The following is a 6,010-nucleotide window of genomic DNA, read 5'->3' on the forward strand; positions in this document are numbered from 1 at the left end:
ACCAGAAAACCCACTGGTGATATTGCATCTTATATCAGCATCACAACACTGAGGCAATGTAATATTCACATTTTCCACATTAATACTAGTAATTTAAGATGCAGTGGGATAAAATGACTTTTTAGACCCTAAATCCCATGTCCCTTCAACTCTCTCAAGCCATCCTGAAGAAGTTCAGAGTCTGGTTATTCCCTGCTGACTGGGGTGAATTTGAGATGAGGTTCTTTCCCTTTCTTCCATGAATGGGGTGACTGTTAACTGTGCACTCAGGGTTTGTGTTACAGCCTGACCATCACAGTTCCTTTCGCATGGGCCTCTGACCCCCCAGGGCCATTAGATGATCCCAGAACAAGGTAGACACTCCAGTCAGGATCCTTTTCCCCAGGATTCTGCAGTGAACCTCTGCAGGATTCTGCAGAGCCTCACAGTGGCCATGCATTCAGTTGCTACTCTTTCTGACACTGTTCTAATGAGGTAAATTGTTCTCATGTTTGAGATAATCCATTGACATTGGTGCTGTCAAGAGTCACATTTTGTAACTGATGAAACAGAAGCATGGAGATACGATTTCCTTTGTGGTCACAGTTAAATGAATGGGGGTGGAGGCCTGCAGCTGGATGGGAAAAAAATAGTAGACTCACTTCATTAAGCATGCAAACAAGAAAACAGTGAATTAAAACCTATTAAAATATTTATTCATTTGTTTGACTGTGCGGGGTCTTAGGATCTAGTTGTGATATGTAGGATCTAGTTCCCTGACAAGGGATCAAACACGGGCTCCCTGCATTGGGAGCATGAGTCTTAGCACTGGACCACCAGGGAAGTCTCAAAAAGACAATGGAATAAAATCTTTAAAATGATGGAAGAGAAAATGGACATCTCAGCAAAAATATACTTCAAAAGTACAGGAGAAATGAAGAATTCTCAAACAAAACAAAATTGAGGGAATCCACTGCCAGCCAACCTACTCTATGAGAGATGTTAAAGTAAGCTATTTAGGCATAAAACATACAATATAGGTCAAAATTTGAATTTATAGAAAGAAATGATATGTACTATGAGTATAATAAATGGATGTAAATGTTATTTTTAATTGTTCCAAAATAGGAGTTGTCAGACATTTTCTGTGAAGGAAATATTTTCCGTTTTGCATGCCATATAGTTTCTGTCCCTACCCTTCAGCTTTGCCAGGGCAGCACGAAGCCACTCTCCCTTTAGACCTGAATGGACATGGAACTGCTACATGACCGCGAGGACATTGGTATCAAGAGGTCACCTGATGGGAGCTGCAGACTTTAGTAACCGGACACAACAGCCTGTTGATGCAAATAATCCATAAATAATCTTTAGCAAGAATACAAATAATTTTTTTTACTTGAGTTAAACTGACGGCAACAGCCCAGGTGCCCCTGATTTAAAAACTATAGTTTGTTGTGTTAATAAGTAAGACTGGAGCCAGCAAGATGTAAAAGGTGACCCCGAGACCATAAGCTTGCAGCTGGCAGCAACTAGCAGATAACAGTTTTTAAAAGGACTGGTGGTGTCCCTGAGTTTGATACCCTTCAGAAAATTCAAGTTCTCAGTAATGCAGGAACATGTCTGAAACCACATCCACAATGGCACCCGGCACCATTTGGGATGCCTTAATGACATTTTTATTTCTCTCAGAACAAAGATCAGACATCAAACATGTCAAGGGTGCTCTTCTTCAAGATTTCAAAGAGACAGATTAGCATGTGCATGGTGACACAGCTTGACCTTGGTGTCTGGAAAGGATATCTCATCTTCAAAGGAGTGCTAGCATAGGAGAGGAGGAGCATTTATTCATATCCTCAGAGTGGACGCTCTAAACAATCTGGTTAATGCAACCATGAAATTAAAAGACACTTACTCCTTGGAAGAAAAGTTATGACCAACCTAGACAGCATATTAAAAGCTGAGACATTACTTTACCAACAAAGGTCCATCTAGTCAAAGCTATGGTTTTTCCAGTAGTCAGGTATGGATGTGAGAATTGGACTAAAAGCAAAGCTGAGCACTAAAGAATTGATGCATTTGAACTGTGGTATTGGAGAAGACTTTGAGAGTCCCTTGGACTTCAAGGAGATCCAACCAGTCCATCCTAAAGGAAATCAGTACTGAATATTCATTGGAAGGACTGATGCTGAAGCTGAAAATCCAATTTGGCTACCTGATGCAAAGAACTGACTCATTTGAAAAGACCCTAATGCTGGGAAAGATTGAAAGTGGGAGGAGAAGGGGACGATAGAGGATCAGATGGTTGGATAGCATCACTGACGCGATGGACATGAGTTTCAGTAAACTCCAGGAGTTGGTGATGGACAGAGAGGCCTAGCATGTTGCGGTCCATGGGGTCACAAAGAGTCAGACACGAATGAGTGACTGAACTGAACTGAACTGAACTGAACTGAATTTATTTGGGAGATGCAGGCAGACAAGCAGAGTGATAAGGAAATGAAGCTTGAAAAGGAAGACAGATGATAAAGTATATTTTGGTAAGCTGCTAGGTGACCAAAGGGAACATAACAGGGTTTCAAAACTGAGTGATGAATTAAGTAATGGATTTTCTATTCTGCTCTCCTGTTTTGTGGACTTCCATGTAAAATGAAAAGAATCTGTGGGACCCTAACTTATCTGAGAGTCAACGTGGTGGTCAACCAAAGAACCTTGCTAAGAGTCAGAACACTACAAGGAAGAAATTACAGAATATAAAAATGTTCATGGTATCTTATTAAATAATAAAGACAGAGCATAACATTGCATATGTATCTTCATACCTATGTGAAACAAAATTTTAAAAGGAATAGACATAGTTGTCTCTATGCGATGGGACAAAAAGCCATTGTCTTCTCTTCTGTTTGTGTTTCTTTATGATCCATACTGAGGTTGCACTCATTTTATAATAGAAAATAACAATGGCTTTTGCTTTTAAGGCATATTGAGGCACTCCAAGGATACAACATCTCTAAGGATCCCATTTAATGGTCATATTCAAAAATAAGAATCTGAAATAAGTCTTCTTCAGCTGGGTTATAGAAAATATAGAGCGGGGTCATACACTACTGTAAGCTGTCCCTACATCTGTGATTACCCGATGCAGTATAGTGACCATCAAAGATGTTTCAAGTTCCCTGAGCCTGTCAAGTGTGGACTTTGGCCTCTCCTCGCTCGTCTTTCTCTTCCCCTCTGTTAGAGCAATAAAGGACTTTAGTCCTTTAACCATAAAATTGGTTCTTTATACTAATGTCACTGGTTGGTGAAAATCACAGGGTGATTGAAAGAAATCTGCTAATAAAATAGCAGACCTATTTCCACAGGATGTTTGAGAATTGCCACCAGCCCCTGTCTCTATAGCCTGGATGCTAGCTGTGTGTTCTAAACACCACTTCCTCCTACTAAATCAGCCTGCCGGTTAGCTCTGCAATCTTCCCATTATTCAATCACATCTCCTGACAAGAGCTGGCAGCATGCTGCTTCTGCCCCAGGTCTTGGTGGTGGCCTCCTTCTGGACATGTGAGTGGCTTTACCCAAGGAAGGGAATAGATCATGGACAGTCACATCACCCTTTTCGGGTGGATGCTGGTCACATGGTCTTTCGAGCTAGGCTGAAAAATTCCACCAATACCTTGAGTTGTTCCAGAAGAAAATGTAAACATCAGTCCCCAGGATTTTCATGAGTAGAGAATACATATAGACCATGTTAATGAACATCAAATTTTCATTAATTTTTCCTCTTGTTTTTTCTTTCAGACACAAGTGGAGATATTTCAATAACGCAACGCATAACATCCATTACCAAGAAAAAAGGAAATATGGCATTTCTTGAATGCCAAATAAAAACATAAGTTAAAGAAGAATGTGTACATGCACTGGTACCGACAGAAGCCAGAACAGCCTCTAAAACGAATTCTGTATATTTCCTCCAATGAGAATGTTGTTCACGAACAAGGGATTAGTGAGGAAGGATATGAAGCAAGGAAATGGCCGAGTAACTCACTGGTGAGCCTCAGGATACACCAGGCTACAGAAGAGGATGCGGGGCTCTACTATTGCGCCTGCTGGGTGGAATACACGTTGCGTAAGAGATCCTCTGTCATTGAACAAAAACCGCCCTTAGGCCAACATGGTGCAGAAGAGACCCACTGTCATCGAATGCCAACGCGTCTGTGCAAAAGCACCTTACACCCCCCCAACCTCCGCCGCCCCCGCTGCTCCCGTTTTCTGCTTTCTATAAAGGGCTGTTTTCCTGCACATGTGCCCTGAGCAGTGTCTGAGCAACTAGCCCAGGACCTGATCCGTGAGGCTTTTTTCAGTTAGATCACTTTATCCTCCATCCTAAACTCTTGGTCATAGGCTGGCTTTTGTAACTAGCCAAATGGTCACAGCTTCATCATGTATGGGAGCCTCTTGGGAAGGAAGCCATAAACCAGTGCTCAACGTGATGTGTTGGCTTGGAAAGAAAGAGAGAAAGAATGAATGAATGAGTGGTGGAAAAGACAAGGTCTTTTTAGTGACATAAGACTGATTTCTAATTCCTGCTTAGCCATTCCCTGACAGGGTGACCTAGGCAAGTTACTGAATCATTTATTTCTGTTTTCTCATTTTATTTTTATTCTACTTATTTATTTTAAATTTTTATTTGGGGTACGGTTGATTTACTTTGTTATTAGTTTCTGCTGTATATTATAGTGAATCAGTTACACATATACATATATCTACTCTTTTTTCAGATTCTTTTCCCATATAGGCCATTACAGAGTGTGAGATTAGTTCCCTGTGCTAGACAGTAAAGTTTTATTAGTTATCTATTTTATGTATAGTACTGTGTGTATGTCAAGCCAAATCTCCCAATTTGTTCCTTCCCTTCTTATCCCCTGGTAAACATAAGTGTGTTTTCTACATCCCTTGTCTCTACTTCTGTTTTGTAACTAGGTTCCTTTATATCTTTTTTTTTTTTTTAAGATTTCACATACAGGCAATATCAAATGATATTTGTCTTTCTGCATCTGATTTACCTCACTCTGTGTGGAAATCTCTAGGTCCATGTTTTCCCAGTTTTAAGCGGGCCTGGTGCTAACAACCACGTAAGTTGCTGAAGACTGAATGAGGTTTACACAGGCATGTCTCAGTACAGTGCTCAACAAATCACAGTGTCCTAACCTGCCGAGACTAAATCAATTCAGAGTCATCACAGCTAAAATAGGAACTCAGGACTTAAAAAATCACATCTTACATTGTCCTCCAGACCACAGTAAAGCATAGATTTAATGCTGAAAAACTAAGAATTGTAAATAGGAAAAGATTGAAGGGTAACAAAACAAGGGGATTTTGTTTCCTGCAGCACTTTTCTTCATTCACAGTGGAATGAAGAAATGGCATATAGTAACATCACAGTATCCTAAGCAATAACTACAATAATTGTTGGCATTTACCCAACTTTGTGAACTTTCTGCAAATGAATGGTCTATATAATATACAACCTCCTGCATATTCATATTCATGTGTTACTGTCCACAGTAATGATAATATCTTTCTAATTCTTATGATAGCCATACATCATTATTCACACTCTCACAAAATATGGTGAAAAAAATCCATAACTCAGAGAATGAAAAGGATCCCAAGGATATGTGTATTTGAAGCAACATATCAAGGAAAAGTGGAAGAGAATTGCTTCCAAGGTGTTAATAACATTAAGTTATCATATTAAAAAAATTATTTGGCTGCATCATGTCTTAGTTGTGGTATGCAGGATCTAGTTTCCTGACCAGGAACTGAACTTGGGGGCCCTGCATTGGGAGCCTGGAGTCTTAACCACTGGACCTCCAGGGAAGTCCCAACAGTACATTATTATAAGTGTTTTTTGATGAGGTTGTTGGGAGTCTGAAAGCTCTTTTATACCAATAAGATGATAAAAAATAACACTGCGACAGATCTGAGAAAGACTTTCATTGGTTCTAAAGCAAAGCTTCCTCCCACATCCCTGCCT

The sequence above is a fragment of the Dama dama genome, chromosome 18 (genome assembly GCF_033118175.1).
Source record: "Dama dama isolate Ldn47 chromosome 18, ASM3311817v1, whole genome shotgun sequence".
In the NCBI taxonomy this organism is placed as follows: Eukaryota; Metazoa; Chordata; class Mammalia; order Artiodactyla; family Cervidae; genus Dama; species Dama dama.